Source organism: Nomia melanderi, chromosome 9 (genome assembly GCF_051020985.1).
Source record: "Nomia melanderi isolate GNS246 chromosome 9, iyNomMela1, whole genome shotgun sequence".
In the NCBI taxonomy this organism is placed as follows: Eukaryota; Metazoa; Arthropoda; class Insecta; order Hymenoptera; family Halictidae; genus Nomia; species Nomia melanderi.
The window spans coordinates 14,024,867-14,041,430 of NC_135007.1; the positions used below are offsets into that span (position 1 = coordinate 14,024,867).

The following is a 16,564-nucleotide window of genomic DNA, read 5'->3' on the forward strand; positions in this document are numbered from 1 at the left end:
AAATCCATCTGCGCCGCGTCGAGTCCCGGATAAACCCCGGAATATCTCCGGCGAGATTCCCGCTGCTGTTAGGGTGCATTAATATCGTAACAGTTAGTTAAGCAGGATACGTCGTAAACGATGTTTAGCTCGTGAGTCGCGCAAGGAGATTCGCGTCTTCGCGAGCGGCGTCGCGGCGGTCCGCGCGTTCCTCGCGAGTGTTCGCCTCGCTTTCGCCACTGTCCCGTAAGTACCGGCGATTCGGATAGTCGAACGAGTGGAAATGTAACGGGTGGATCGATAACGCGGATCAACTTGAACGCCTACCGAAAAACGAGGATAACGATCAAAGGCGATCGGGTTGTTACGAACGCAAAGAAGATAAACGATTGATGGAAACGATTAAACGCGTGTTCCGGTGCACCGCGGAGTTCAAAGGGGAGGGCAGAGTGGGTTAAAAGTCCGAGTAAGAAATCCTCAATGGAAAATCAGTTTATCAATTGTCTGTGTATAAGGGATGCAGTGAAAAGGGATGTGTTTAATAAATATTTGTTAATTAGAAAAGAATTCCTTACGTAATTACGTGAACAAGTTCTAAAGTAGTACTGACCTGCCCGGTGTTTAAGGTGAACAGTCCATTCTGAATTGATAAATATTTGATACAACTTAACAGTAGAACTACGTACCAGTCGAAATGACTGGTTTCGATTGTTTTGGAATTATTGATATCTTAAAAGCATTGAATATTTGAAGTGATCTTGAAAATAGCTTCACTTGAATACTGTAATGAATGTTTGACGAAACCGGAAATAGTTTATTGTTGCAATTTTTATAAGGATTACGTATCAATCGTTTTGTAATCTATCAGCAACTAATTTTTATAGTATTCCTAGCGAAAATGAGAAATGCTATAACCTTTCTCCGATCTTCTATTTCCTTAGTGCAAAATTTGGATATGTGGAAAATCGAATGATTTTAGGGTAGTTTCTTTAAGATTCATTAAAATATTTAATATAACTGGTGCAATATTGGAGCCTACAGTTCAAAGGATTAATAAGCAATACCAATCAGAACACAGCGTAGAAGTGAATCACAACAGGTCCACGAGAAATAGGAAGAGACCTGCAGATCGTTACTAAACTTCATCCACACGAAAAACGGCACTTTCATCCCCGACTTGCCTCACGGAAGGGAAGATAAGCGCGTGGAGGAGGAGACGCGGTATCCAGCGGCGGCTCGGGCGAATTAAAGTTAAAGAGTGCACCGCTGCGGATCGATCCGGGACACGGTGTTCCATCAGCCGTGGCGCGTTTGATATTCAGTGAATAAACTCGACGATATTTCTGGCCGGTGCACGGCCAGCGAGGCGGCGCGCGGCTCGGCGCAGCGGCGGACAATTCCTGACCACGGAAAATAATGAACAGGTCGAGCGAGGCCGGCCAGTATTGACACTCGGCGTTCATTTACATCGTAATGACGCCAAAGTGTCAGTGCTGTCAGGCGCACGATAACACGCCGCCCCCGGCGGGGGGGGGACGGACGGGGAAGTGCAGGCTGGTTGACAGGTCCGCGGCGAGTGGCGGCGGGACGAAGAGGGTCGCGGCGGAGGGTGCAGCCGGGCCGAGGGGCGGGAACACCGATTTCGCGGTCGGCTAAACAAATTATCGCATTTCGATAACGAGGCCACTCATAAAGTGGCGCGGCCGCCGGCCGAAACCCGAGCCCGGTCGTTTTACCGAGGAAAATCGCTCGGTCGCGGTGTCGAGAGGGTAAACGGCGCGTTCCTCGAGGAGACGGGACGGAGAAACGAAAGCGGACCGATCGCGGGCCGACGACGGAGACGCGTCGTTGATTGAAGTTCGAAGACCATCGTCGGGGGAATTCGTCGGGTTGTAGGTTCTAGGTTCTAAGTTCTAGGTTCTAGGTTCTAGATTCTAGGTTCTATGTTCTAGGTTCTGGTTCTAGGTTTTAAGTTCTAGATTCTATATTCTAGGTTCTAAGTTCTAGGTTCTAAGTTCTAGATTCTATATTCTAGGTTCTAGGTTCTAGGCTCTAGGTTCTAGCTTCTAGGTTCTAGGTTCTAGGTTCTAGGTTCTAGATTCTAGGTTCTATGTTCTAGGTTCTGGTTCTAGGTTTTAAGTTCTAGATTCTATATTCTAGGTTCTAAGTTCTAGATTCTATATTCTAGGTTCTAGGTTCTAGGCTCTAGGTTCTAGGTTCTAGGTTCTAAGTTCTAGATTCTATATTTTAGGTTCTATATTCTAGGTTCTAGGTTCTAGGTTCTAAGTTCTAGGTTCTAGATTCTATATTCTATGTTCTAGGTTCTAAGTTCTAGATTCTATATTCTAGGTTCTAGGTTCTAAGTTCTAGATTCTATATTCTAGGTTCTCGGTTCTAGGTTCTAGGCAACACGGTGTATAAATGCCGCTGCGAATTGTGGCGTTTCGATAGACTCGACTTTATTGTTTGACGATTATTGTATTAACCCTTTGCACTCGAAAGGTGACTCTCACTTATCACTTGATTTCACACAGTAAAGCTATAAAATTCGATATTAAATATTATACTTCGTGTGATGCATCGATTTGAGAAGTATTGCAACATTTTCCATTCTATTTGAAGTGGAAATTTCATCTGAAGATAATAAATTGACAATAGCAAAATAGTTTTGATCCGTGGGTCTTTCAAATATTTCTCTTCTTCAACAATATTGACTATTCTTAGATTCGTCTAGAAATCTTCATCACGAGTCTTACTCGTCATTGTACGCCAAGAAGTTAAGTTTGTAGTTCGCGACGCGATTAGTCTGAAGACGGTTCAATGAAATTTCCCGCAGGAAAATGAATCTAGAAATAAAATTAGAAAGGAAATCATGTAGCGGAGGATCAGGTCGTGTCACGGATGAGCAACTGTGTCCCAAAGGTCCGAGTAGACGAAGGTACTGATATCGGCAGGACTTCGACTGTTTCCTGTAGGGATTCGCTCGGACTGGTACCGAACTTGGTAGAATGTGCATCGAGCGAATGCGTTTGCATAGGACAGAACGTCGTCGCTATCGATTGCGAGGAGCGCATAAACTCGTTAAGGAAAGTTGACGTCGCGTCGCGCCGCAGCTGGACGGATGATCGCGCAGGATAATCGCGCAACTGTTTTCGTTCTCCCGCGCGGTTAACCGTTCCGTGAACTCGACGCGAATTATTAATTAAAATATTCCAGCGGTCGCGAAGACCTGCGCGCGGTCCGGATCAATCGCGCGCGGCGTTCCGTTGCGCGTGATCGCGGCGGTGTCCGCTCGAATACATAACGGGCCGCGATTTCCCATCGATCCCGGGGCGGCGAGGAGGCTCGGGCCTCCGACAAATATATATCTGCCGTGTAGTCTGGGGTATCGACGCGTCCCGATGCTGGACTGGGTAATTAATTGCACATGGATAATACGTTGCGCGTGCAACGGAAGTGACTTGCGCGTCATCGATGCCCTCCCCCGTTCCGGTGCACGCCACGTTCCTGGCAACGACCCCTGACCCGAGGCAACACGGCGGTGCAGTGACGTTGCGGCGTGACGTCACCGAGTGCATCTGTGACGTCAAGAGGGTGCGGACCAACCGAGTAGGGACGATCTCATCCAGGTGAAACACTTTGCGAATCGGGTCAAGTTGCTTAACCTCTCCTCCCTCGTCCCCCCAACGCGCCGCGGCTCGGCTTCTCCGTTTCGTTGGCTCGCCGTTTATCGTCCCACCCCGATGCTCTTTTTCTCCTCTCATCGGCGAGCCTCGTCGATATCGCGTGTCCCCGCTTTCTCCCCTCGTTCCGCCGCGTCGAAACGTTCCGCGAAACGCCGAGGGGGAATCGGCCGCGTCGACGATCGCGATCCCTTCCCTCCGATCGAACCGCTCGCCGCGAAGACGGTGGATCGCTCGGACGCGGGCCGGGCTTGTTCCCCGCACGGTTTTCCTCGCCAGCGCCGGGAAACCTTTGATCCGCAGTCGTCCAAAGGGAAGCACGGGTCCGCGCGCGCGCTTATTGGAAATAAAAGCATCTACGAGGTAAATTGAATGTGTCGTGATACAGGCGAATCAAACGATTTCCTTCGGAACGTGCCGACCGCGCTCCGACTCGCTTTAACGAATAAATTGTATCGCGCTCCCAAAGGAGAGCCCAGCCGGGACACACCGGTTGCGTTTTAATAATGTTTACGCGCGCCGCGCGAACCGTCGATCGCTTTCCCCTCGACGGCCTTGTTCCTGCGCGGACGTTCGTTAAGGCTTGTTAAGGATTATTCAAATGAGACCTGAACCCGCGTGGACTGTAATTTATATAAACTAGGTTACTGGAGAATGTAGAATAACAATCTGCAGGATGATACACGATGATGTTCACAGTGTTACGAAGTATCTAGCGACGACCTGTTCACGAAACGGTTCGATCTTCCAAATTTTCATCCCATATTCCAGCGACTTCGCGATATTCTTCCGTTCTCTGCAACCTGGACTTTGAAAGCTCAACGCGTGGGTTCTCTTCCTCTAATTTCTCCCGCGGTTCGTCCTTCGCGATTTCCCAGCCGATTTCTCGTCCCGAACGCGTCCCGTTCCCTTCGCCGTGGCACGCCACTTTTTCGCCCCACTCTCTTTCTTCTTCTTCTCTTTTTTTTCTGGAATCAATAACGGCGCCCGAGCTGGGCGGCTAGAGCGGGTCAAGTGGCCATCCGCGCCTGTAAAGCCCGGATGCCTCGGCGCACGCCGCGACGCGACGCGACGCGACGCGGCGTGGCGCGGAACGGCACCGAATGCACGGGCGATATTAGCGAGCTAGTTTCGGCTAGACTCGAGCGAGGAATTGCCGAGTCAGCTCATCGGGATCTCGCTTTGTTCCGGTTCGGCGGGCTCGACGCGCTCCGGAGGGCTATCCGCCGTTGCATTCGGCTTAGACTAGTCGCACTCTATCTTGTCCGCCCGTTTACCCTTCCCCCGGCCGGCCCCATTCATCCTCTATCGTTCGGGCGTCTTAAGCCGGAAATTCATTGCTCTGCCACGCGACGCCTCGCCCTACCCGCGTTGTCTCCTGAACGTCAAACACCGGCCGGAGTTTGATACGGAACGCTCCTCGGCCCTCGCCTCGCACCCTCCTGCGTAAACGCGCTTGGCCCGGCCGAGATAAAGCGGCGTGCACCGATGGGATCGCTGGACGCCCGGGTAAACGCGCGCACGGTAATCGGTTCGAATATGGGTTCGTTATTCTCGAAATAGACGATTCTGGGGATACGAACGCTGAACGGAACGAAACGATATTGTAGGGCACGCGAGAGGTTAACCCTTTGCGGACCGAAGTGCTCTTGGTTTCTCGTTTTGAGGTTTACGTCGACGTTGATTCATTCGATTGCAGCTTAATGTGACGCTCTATTTATTTATTTAAGGATATTTGGGAGTACTGGAATGTTACCTTGAAATGGTGCGATTGTACTACAAATGAATATGGAAAAAATTGTTAAAATGTAGACGTTGCCATAGAGTCGAATATTAAGGCTGACTGCTGACTGCTGAGGGTTAAGGGTTAAGGTGTAAATGAAGAACGTTTCATTCTTTCTTTCATCTTCAATGCTAAGGGTTAGGGTGCGAATGAAGAATGTTTATAACCAAGGAGTGTAGGGCACGCGAGAGATTAGGGTGCAAATGAAAAGCGTGAAATGACCGAGCGTAGGGATCGAGAGACTGAGAATGTTTAGGACCGAGAGCTTGAGAGATCGAGGTACGAATGAAGTGTTTTGAGGATCGAATGTTCACCCTTTGCACTCGGAAGTTTTTCACTGGAAATATTTGAACGTTTTTTGATGAGAGAAGGACGATATTTTGTGAAACAAAGATTGAGGAACAAAGCTATTTTATTGAAATATTTTGTAAATTGATGAATTATATAAGGTATGATATTAAATATCAAATTCTATAGTTTTACTGTATGAAATCAGGTGGTGAGAGTCACCTCTCGAGCGCAAAGGGTTAAAGACTGTGAGTGAGAAGGTGAGCGCAAGAGAAAGAGTAATTGGAAATGAAATAAAATGGCGCATAATAAGATTTTTGGCGCAGAAAAATTACGCAGTATAATATTTAATGTTAGGTTTCGCGTGACGCATTAATATGTGAAATATTAAAATAAAACAGCCTCTTTCTTCAATTCATGTACCATTACTCGTGAAGCCAGTTTCAAGAAATGTTAATTATATCATCGCATAGTGTTGGGTACCTTCGATAGGAAACTCTTGGAGTGCAAAGGGTTAAAAGTGTATTAAAACCTAGAGAGCATTGCTTATTACACCTCTCCCACACAGTACACACATTGAAAATCCCACAATATGCGTATTCGACGTACTGTTCAGCTTCAACTGCTTGAACAACGCGATTCAGCCCTTGAATAAGACCTGGAACATCGAACGATCCGATTGTTCTCGCACAACTTCCCAATCATCATCGAATACGCGTCTTTAGCTAGCTAACCATCTCAGCCGTCATGCTGCACGCGTCCACGGGAATGCTTTGATAGCTCCCAGTGGTCCAGTAATTACACGCCGCCTCTGTAAACGGAGCCGGTATGGAAATAAATGGACCCAGGCTGCTCAGGCGCGACTTAATCGGGCAGATCCGATGATTTGCAGCGGAAGTCCGAAGGATCGAAGTTAATATCGAAAGTCTTATCCGTTTAATGGTCCAGGAAGATCCACTTCGATCTTTACGTCGACACCCCAACGTTCGCTTCTAAAGATAGGTCCTAGTCGGCTGGATCCCGTCCCGTAACGCCGATGTATCCGATCAACGGTTTCTCGATTCCCCGACTTCTGTCCGGCGCGATCGTGAGAATTCGAGCCAGTAAACCAGATTCGCCGGTCGGGCGTGGGCACACGATCTCCAGCAGCTTCCAGCGGAAGGCAAGAACCACCGGCGACCGACCTACATCGTAACATTACCGTTTTTGCGCGGCGACGTTGTTCCCGGTCGCGATCCTCCCGCGGCCGCGCCCGGACCACGTAATAGTTTGACCCGGCGTACGATCCCGCGCCGCTGTTTTGCGGCCGTTTCGTACCGAGTATTTGCATGTTAAACGTTCTCGTTATCTTCGCTTCGACGTCGGCCCTCGGCCCGCCTGTCTTTTTACCCCGGCGAACTTTCAAAGTGGAATGTTAATGCCGGCCCGCTGCTCGCGACGGCTTGTTAACACCGCCGGATTTTCGATGGACTGATTACGGCCGATTCTCCCGCGAACTCCCTCGCAGTGCCGTTATCGCGGGCCCCGTGATCCCCGCGCGTTAACGGGGAACCCGGTTAAACGGAATCCGGCGGGATAACTATTTTCAAACTCCGCCGCCACTCTTCTAACTCCCGTCGTTGACTTGCAAAAACGTCACTTCGCCCGGTCAGCTTCCATAGGTGTACTTCGAACGCGTCTATTTGCATGAAATTCCGCGGGTGAAATTCTCCGGCGTTTAACGCTGCGACTGTCTAGCTGTCGAATTGCTTCGTTTGTTTTATTCTAGGAATTAGTGCATATTCGGTGAGATTCCTGTTGACTTCGCGCTAATCGATTTATCTAATCCTTTGCGGACGATTAGTTATTGTATACGAAAACTGCAGATCCTGTCGATTAATGGAGAAGGAAGGAACAATGTACAGATCTTTTGCTGTTGATTAAATTGTTTGTGTGCAACTTAGTATTACAAATGTGAGAGTTTGATCTCAGCAGTGTCGGCATTCGTTCGAAAGGATCAGCGTCTACTGAGCTTTTCCGAGTTTTCCCTATAGCGTCTCTGCATTTCACAAATAATCGACGTCCTGTTTTTCCGATATAAGTTTACGATTACAAGACACACTATCGAGCTACATAGTTTTTACCAAGAGCACCAAGTCCTCTAACAACCAGCGCGTAAATCTCGAAGAAATCAATCTCCATTTTTAACGATTCTAAACGAGGAGATCCTGAACAGACCGTTTTAACCCGTCCGGTGGGTTCGCCGTTAAACAGGAAACTGTTCGGAACGGTTCGCTAGGATCGCGTCAGGTGTCCCGGTTGGCTACGAAAAGAGTGCAACGGCGCCGAAGCAGCTGAGCGAGAAATGTAGCGGATGACGTCGGTCATTGATAATCGATGTGTTATTATGTGCCGGCACGGCGATATGAATTTAACCGAGCGGAGACTGGGACAGCGGCGTGACGTCACGGCCGGGCAAACCGACGGGAGAGGAAGACATCGGCGACGCCGAGTTAAGGTGGAAGGTTTGAGGTCGGTCTGCCACTGACGTAACGCGCGGAGTCTCGCCGGCAGAGAGCAGCCCCGGGGAACAGAGGGCCGACTATAAAGGGAGAGAGCCGGCCACGGGGAAGGGTGAGGAAGAAGGGTGGAGGACAGTGGCTGACGAGCATCGGTATCGACCGGCGGGAAGATGCGATGGAGCGTGTAGTCAAGGGACGCCGGCCGCGTCGAGGACCTTCAGAGTCCTCCACGGCTCTTAATCCTGACGATTTCTCTGGCCGATCTTGCGGTGCGCGCGACTCGACGCAGCGAAACGCGCGGACCGACGTCGCGCGTTTCGTCAAAGGAGCCGGAGAGAAAAGGATCGCCGGTTGGACGGACAAAGGACGATCACGAAGATTCGCGGGAGGAGTGGACGACATCGTTAGGCGATCGTTCCGAAACAAATTTCCGCGGGTTTACGTCCGTTAACCCCCTGCCACGGGGACGGTCCCCTTCTCGTTAATCATCGATCCTCGTTCGCCGCTAATAAATTGCCGGGAAGCCGAGGCTGGCCGGCGAGCGCCGATAATGAATCACAACAATGCCCCGCGCCCGGCTAATGAATTATCTTAGAGGTCTCGGCCGTTCCGCCTGCCCTCCGCGCGCGGTCCTCCTCGGCCCGGCAACAAGAACATCGGCGCCTCTTCCATCATTTCGGTCTGCTGGGCGAACGGCTGCGGAGGAATCGGCATCCCAGCGCGGCCGGAAGCGATGAAAAATTGCGGGTGCAGCTGACGACGCGTTAAAGCCTTATTAATTACGCGCAGTCTAAACGGGGAGGGGGCGCCCGGTTCCGCGGGACGCCCCGGATCAGAGGTTGGCAACGGTGTCGTCATTCCCGGGGACATTTTTCAGCCAACGCGAGCATCCCTTTCAATTCCGGCAGCTTGATTGGAAGCCGCGCCGCCCACCCCGCCCATGTCCGATCTAATTGTCCGACCTTTGCCGGGATATCTACGTCTCGCGCAAAGAAAGTCGCCGGAGACACGTCGCGTCGGCGTTCCATTGAACCGTCGCCGAGCGGATTTCAGCGGAGAGCTTCGTCCGCGAAATCGCTGGTCCGCGGACGGCTCTGAATCCCACAGGTGACTCCCGGCCGACCGCAAATTACCGGGGATCCTCTCTGTAATCAGTGCGGCGCGACGCAACGCTTTGAATCGCCTTTTGACTCGACGCGACGCGACGCGACGCACCGAATTAACGTTCTTTGACGTCCCGCCCGGCCGGGATTTTCCTCTCTCCCATGGAACACGGGGACACTGGTTAGGATAGTGCCCGGCGGGGCTGGCGGAGGGTGGCCGGGGTGGGCGGGCGTCAGCGAGCTCAGCCGAAAATCCGCGCGAGAAGAAGACGGCGGGGAGAAAAATTGTGTGCACCGGGGGCGGAATCGTTAAAACTATTCGTGTCGCGTGTAACGACGCGGACTGCATTCGCGCGGCGCAATCCCGCGCCGGACGTTACGTAATTACGGCACAACGGGATCGGGCGAGCGGGCGGCGAGCCTCGCCCGGGCAGAAGTGGCTGTATCGGTATTAATTAAAAATTGAATTTTTCCGCTGACTCCGCTGGCACGAGCGCCGCCGGCCCCGCTCGAAAACCCTGGAACCGAGTGTCAGGCAAACTCGATAGCGGCCGAGTGCCGCCGCTCTGTTCCGCCGTTACGTAACTGCGACCGGTTAATATTCGACCGACCCTTTCGTTCGCCGTTCGCCGAAATTCTCCTCTCGGACCTCCCGGCGCGATACGAGCGGAAAAAACAGGCGCGTCTCCCAGGTGTCCCTTTCGATCGGCGATCGGCCGGGCGATTGTAATTACGGGAAAATTCTCGACATCGTGAGAATCGTTCCGCGACGAGGGGGACGTCGCCGGTTACACGCATGTGACGCGCGAATTAATTAAAGCCGTGAATTGATAATGGTACACGGGATCGGACGTCGCGACGCGTTATCGCGCGGCGTCCAGCCGCGCGGGGAAGAGAGGACGCGACGCGTCGTCCGCGAGGAAATATTAAAAACTGCTCGAGCGCGAAACGGTCCGTCTTCCCGGCCGGCCTCTGCTCGACCGCGAGCGAAATTGCCGGCGACAGACGTTTGTTCGCATTACCTCGCTCCCGGATACAGGGATCAAAAGTTCTCTAATTACAGGGCGATGCGACGACACGGCGGCGGGGCGCGGGGATGAGACCGGCAGAAAAGTTTCTGCGAAGTGGCCTGTTCGAGGGGAGTTTTCTTCTTAAAATAATACGACTTCCGCGAGAAGTCCGCTCGTATTTTCTTGCCGGCGTACACGTGTCTTTCGTTCCAGTTGCTCGCTACGTTCCGCAGCCGTTTCGCTGTTCGACCCATCGGCGGCGCACCTTTCCCCTTAAAATCCCTCCCCACGGCTCGCGAGCCGATGAACTGATCTTCCCTCGAAATTCCCGATCGAACTTCGCCGAATCTCGGCTATCGGCTCCTCCGCCGTCGAATAATTAAGGGACCGCCCGCGGAGACGGTCCAGTTCGTAATTTACACGCGGCCCGCGTGTGGATACAGTCGGATCGGACCCGATGGCTTTATAATCCATTCGGAAATCTAACTCGGCCAATGTAAATACTCGGATCAGAGCCGACGTTCCCTTCGCAAACTTGAACTTTGGCCGGAATCCGAGCGCGCCGCTGTCCGCGATGCGGTTCGCCGGAAATCGCGTCCCCTATTCTCGCCGCGACTTCCCTCGGGCTGGAAACTTCGATTACACGGATTATCGAATAATAAACGTGACCTGCCGGGCGATGTGTTTTTTTTTCTGCCCGGCGAGAGAGAGAGAGAGAGAGAGAGAGAGAGCAGCTCCGCGGGGAAAGTTGCGGAACTCCCCGGGAGCGGGCAGAAACGAAGCCATCGCTGGCTACACACGCCCAGGCGCCCCGGTATGCTCGAGTTAATACGATATCGGATTAAAGGTACGGCAAGAGGCTAGCAGGCTGAAAGATACTACCGTTAGCGGGATACGTTTACCTCGGCCCGCGCCTCTGTGTGCGTGAGCATACTCGAACGTTTCCCGTGCGAAAGTCTGCCCGGGACTCCCGCGAATTCCTCGCTGCAACATTATTCGCCGTTCCTGTTTCTGTTGCGGCCAACGGTTTCGTGCATCGAACGCCGGCTAAACACCGCGCGGACACCGCGAGCCGCCCTTATTCTGGCGCACTGTAATAATGCGTGTTTGATACTCGTTAGGTTCCTTATTGCTCGCTGATGCTAAAATACGAGACAGGTGGGAACTCCTGATTCCTTGTTTTGCAATTGTTAAGGTGATGGGTGTTTCTATGAGAAATGATTATAGACATCGATTTAGCGATACGCGGAGTGAATTGTGAGTTAATTAAGGTCTCGATAGATGCTATTGAAGTTAGGAATTTTGACAAGTCTATTAATTGCTCGGGAGGTTTAGCGTTAAGGTATTAACCCCTTGCTCTATAATATCGTGTTAGACTCGTGAAGATTTCAAATAGAATTTAACAAATGTTAACGCTGTTTAATCGGTTTGAATTTGAACTATTATTCCTGTTATCAGTGATTGACATAGAGCATGCCTAATTTTCCTTTTTCAATGAATTATTAGTAACGAAGTTAAATCGATCACAGTTGAAGAAATTACGGGGCAAGTTAAGGATGTTTCAACGATAGGGTATTACTTCAGTTTGTATAATGCATTTAAACTACGATATTAGAAAAGTTGAATAATACGTTACAAACTACAGTAAAACGTATTTGTGGCGGTAGAGTTAGAAATTAGAACGTGGAGCGCTCTAACGTTTTTTCGACGTGGCGATCGCGTTTCCCATCGACTTCCAGACTCATTACAGTAAATAGGAATTTCGCAATTAGTGGATTTCGGCAGGGAATCTCCTTATTATCAGATAATCCATCGACGCGGTGATGTACGCGTGCGAGCGGCCGAGCTCCGTTAATTGCCCCGAGTCATGTAGAAAATTGGGAACACTCGTCTGTTTTTAGTCACCGATTGACCGCGTCGTGTTTCAACGGGACCGGCAACGGTGAGATTCTCTGTATCCGGCTGTTGTTACGCGACGTAACAATACGCGATAATGATTGATTATAATACGGGCCGAGCGTAATCGCGCGATCGGACGCGATCCGCGCTCCGCCGGAGGCCGCGCTTCATCGGAGGCCGAGTTCCCACAAAAGGATCGCGCGCCGGTCGCATATTAATCGCGACCGAGTGTTTGTCGCGTCGAAGAGGGAAACCGGGCGAGTCTTCCGGCCGTTTTTTACGCGGATTCGGCAGCTGGCGGGCGGGGCGGGGCGGGCGCCGTTGAAATTACAGGTCGCCCGTGTAATCCGATTTAACGAATGGAATATTAACGAAGTTTACGCGGGGCTCGCGACCGCATTATTAATTTGACCGGTCGGCCGGGCCGTGCCGCGCGTAATAACTGTTTATAATTTAATATGATTCCGTATCGGACTAGGGGAAACAAGATTGTTTTAATGCGTGCCGTGGGGAGAGCGGCACGCGGGGAATTCGCCGGTCAACTCCCAGCGCGCGCCGTTCCAAACTCGATTTACTTCGAGGTGTACCGTCCGCATTATCTCTCTCTCCCTCTCTCTCTCTCTCTCTCTCTTTCTCTATCCCTCTTTCACCATGGTTTGTCGGATGCGTGGCAGCCCGACGTTCCAGCTGGTGCGTCTGGCTTTCCGTTGGCATTTCGAAGTCCCATCCATCCCACGGCGCGCGGAAAACGGAGCGGACTTCCGCTGCTGGCTGTTCCGGACAAGCCTAAGCTGCGCGGCGATCGCGTTCACGAGATTACAGATTAATAATTCCGAATGGCGGCCAACTGTTCCCGGATTAGCGAGCTTAGGCACGTCGAAGAAACTTCACTGCGAAACTCGTCCGGTCCGTCCCCGGTCTCCGCCGTCGGAATCGTAGTTTTCAACTCGGCTAACTATGCGCGCCGCGATGGCAGTCGGAACGCTGTGCGCGACCGATTCAGCTCGTTTTCCGTCGGAGAACTCTATTAAGTCGTTACTCCTCCGAGGAATTTCTATAACCGCGCCGATCTCGCGCACCTCCCCGCCGAAGAGACATTTCCGGCGAATAGCGATCGTTGAAAGCTCTCCGGCCGCGGACGCTTCGCGTCTGTCGGAGAGATTGAACGGCGTTGCGCGCTCGCCGCGGAATTATTGAAGTATCCGAGATCGCTGTCTGCTTGATTTCATATGGCGACGCGCACCCCGGGGGTCGCGACCCGCCGAAGATCCCGCGAGTAACCGGAATAAGCGACACTCCGAGGACGATCGCGTTAGCGTTGTTAATAATTCCCGTCGGCGTCGCATAACGTCCCGAATTTCCACGGCCGACAGCCACCGCCGCGCCGTTCGGCTCTCCGTCGTTGAATTATTAACGCGACGGCACGTCCGGCGGCGATCTAAATGACTCCGCTCGGAAATAATTCTTTCCCAGGCTCGTTCGCCCGGCCAGCCCGTATCGCGTCCGCGCGAACATTATCGCCGATCGTAAACCTCCGCGGTATCGACGCCTCGGAACCTGCGGTTGCCCATCTACGGTAAACGAAGCTCGATTAGCGTCAGCCTCGACAAACATGGTTAACTTTGAATGCCGAACCGATGGAGGAATTTAGTTGTTCGTCTTTCGAACTGATTCGAACGCGCTCGCGTGACCGCTGGACTTCGCTGCGACGAGGAACGTAATGTTTCTATCGCGACAGAAGTTTCGGACTCGTTTCGGAACTTGTAGGGGAAAATTGAAACCGCTGAATGCCTGTCTAGAGACGTCACTCCCGGAAGACGCGGAATAGGCGAGCGTACGCGTGCAGCATCCCGACGAAACGGTTCAAGACGCGTCTCGACACCTTCAACGATCGCCGCGTCGACGAACATTTCAATCGTCCGGTTCTTCCGACTCGAAATCACTGCTGATCATCGATCTCGCCGCGTAATCGCGATGCAATTGCATCGAGTCCGAGCAGATTGAACCGAACCGTGACACGCCGCGCGGCGATGCGTCCGCCCGATAACACTCTAATATCAATCCGAATTTTCAGCTGGCAACGATTATGACGACGATCGGCTGGCAACCGATGAATTATTGCGCGCGGGATTCGCCGCGGCGTCGGGACGCGCCCGATAATTCGGTATCGACACACGAGCCGCGACATCGTGGAAATTGAATCCGCGTTTCGCCGGACGGGGAAAAAACCGGGGAAGAAAAATGTCGGCTGGGAAAGCCGCGCGTCACCGGCGAACGGTCGTCGAATTTTCGGACGGGCGCGACGTCGGTTTTCGGGGATCCGGAAACGATTTCCGCGATCGATCTCCGGGACCCGATCCTGAAATCGAGTTCCCTCCTCCCCCGTTCCTCTTTCTTGCTCGTTTTCCGCCTCTCGACGCCGGCGTCTCGAGCCATTTTACATCTCCGCTCTCGCCCGCCGAGACCGACGACTTTATTTCCCCTTTTTTTCTCCGGCATCGCGCGCAGCTCGCGATAAAATTTGACTTCCAAATGGTTAAGCCGAAGTTTCGTGTCTCCGTGGAAGTTCCGATGATTCCTGGGGAACTTCCCCCGCGATGACTCCATCCCTCTTCCGGCGCGACACCGATTCCACCGCTCACTCCGCTGGAAAGAAGGATCGCGGGCATTTCCGGCGATCGGTCATTCGATTCGTGCGGCGGCGGCGAATCCTTCAACGCCGCCCCGGCGAACGGGAACTTCGCAGATCGCGATTCCTCGAGTTCCCCGATACGCGACCGGTTTACCCGGCGACGAGGGAATAACAGCGATCCGCCGTATCTCGTTCGCAGGCCCGTTAACCTCCGCGATCCCTCCTCGCATCGGCTGCCTCGTTATCGCGGCCCTCGCGCGAAGAAGGATTATCGTTATTATTTGTCGTTCTTCGTTGATCCGCGCTCGTTCGCCGGAAGAGCCGCGATGCGACGAGATACGCTCGGCTCGGCGCGCGGCGTCGATTCTTCGGGAACGCTTCCGATCTCCGCGGGCTTCCCGAAAGGAACGAGTGTAACAGGCGAGCCGCTCCTTCCGTCTCCCGATTATCCCGGCGAGATAACTGCCGGTAACCGATAGCCCGTACCAGCGCGCCGGCTTCTTTCCTGCGAATCCCCTTTCCGCGCGCGCGGCTTTATGAGTTTTATGACTGGCCACGGGAGACCGGGACATCCGAGTTTTACGACGCTTGTTTAAAGATTGCTCCCACCTCGACTGTTATTCCGAGCACCGATTTCCCTCGTCCGGGAGCTCTAATAAATGGAAGCCACCTCCGGCCGGCGTATAATAATATCAATCGCGGGGCAAAAACTCTCCTCCCGATACCGCCGCCGTACGGAGCGCGTCGTTCGTTACGTAACGATACAGTGTAACGAGCGAAACGTTACGAGCACGTAATTCCCGCAGCGTCGCGGTGCGTGGCCGTGGTGTGCCCGTAAAACCTGACTCGTTTCGATTCGGAAATCTTCGCGCGGCGGGTTAGAGACTTATCCGAGTCGACGGTGAATTTCGCGAATCTCGTCAAAGGGGCCCGCCTCTCTCTCCGTTCCTCCGTTTCATCGCGGCGCGCGACCTCTTTGTCGATCGTCGGTAAAACCGGCTGCATTCTGCGACAAGAAACCGCGTCCTGACGTGCAACGTAATTTCCTAGGTGCCTTTCGCACCCCCAGCATCCGGAAACACGGAACAGACAACAATGAAACTCCGGTCCGACGACACGTTCGAGCCACCGCTCGTCGTTCTTGCCGAAGGGAAGAAGAGGTAGAGAAAGAGAGAGAGAGGGAGAGAGAGAGATAGAGGGGCGTCTTTCCGCCAGCGAAGAAGTGGAAATTACGTCAAAGACGCGATTGTGCGGCCGCCATTGTATCGAGTCCTCGGGCTGAGACACGCGGCTAACAGAAATAAACCGGGACGAGCAAGTTCGCGCATTGAATTCCGCCGTCTCGCGGGGAATTAGTCTTGCCCGCCCGACCGGACCGGCCGCGGAACTACCGCGAACGGAACGAATTAAAGTTGCACCCGTGGCTGCGGAAAATTGGAAACTCCGGGACACCGCCGAGCAGGTTTCGTTTCGTTTCGTTTCGTTTTGTGTGCGCGATCTCGTCGAAATTTCCGGACGTTTATATCGGAATCGCGGCGGATAATCATCTCGCGGAGTGTAACCGGGAAACTAGGCTCGAGCGCACGGTGGGTGGACATTATGGCGACGTTCTGATGAAAATTGAAGTTTCGTATATCGATGTCTGATCAACTGTTTTCGTTTGAATGTCTGCTGACTTTAACAATG

At 52.6% G+C, this 16,564-nt stretch overlaps 1 protein-coding gene across 14 annotated transcripts in view; it reads left to right on the forward strand.

Annotated features, from left to right (window-relative positions):
- The window catches only part of LOC116433709 (protein turtle), a 235,762-nt gene that overhangs the window by 103,601 nt on the left and 115,597 nt on the right, over positions 1-16,564 (forward strand). The window contains exon 1 of one of the 14 annotated variants that reach the window (XM_076370877.1): positions 16,264-16,464. The exons of the other annotated variants lie outside the window; for them this stretch is intronic. The gene's annotated coding sequence lies outside the window, so the exon portion shown is untranslated. Of the gene's footprint in view, positions 1-16,263; positions 16,465-16,564 lie in introns of those variants that run through there. 14 annotated transcript variants of the gene reach the window in all.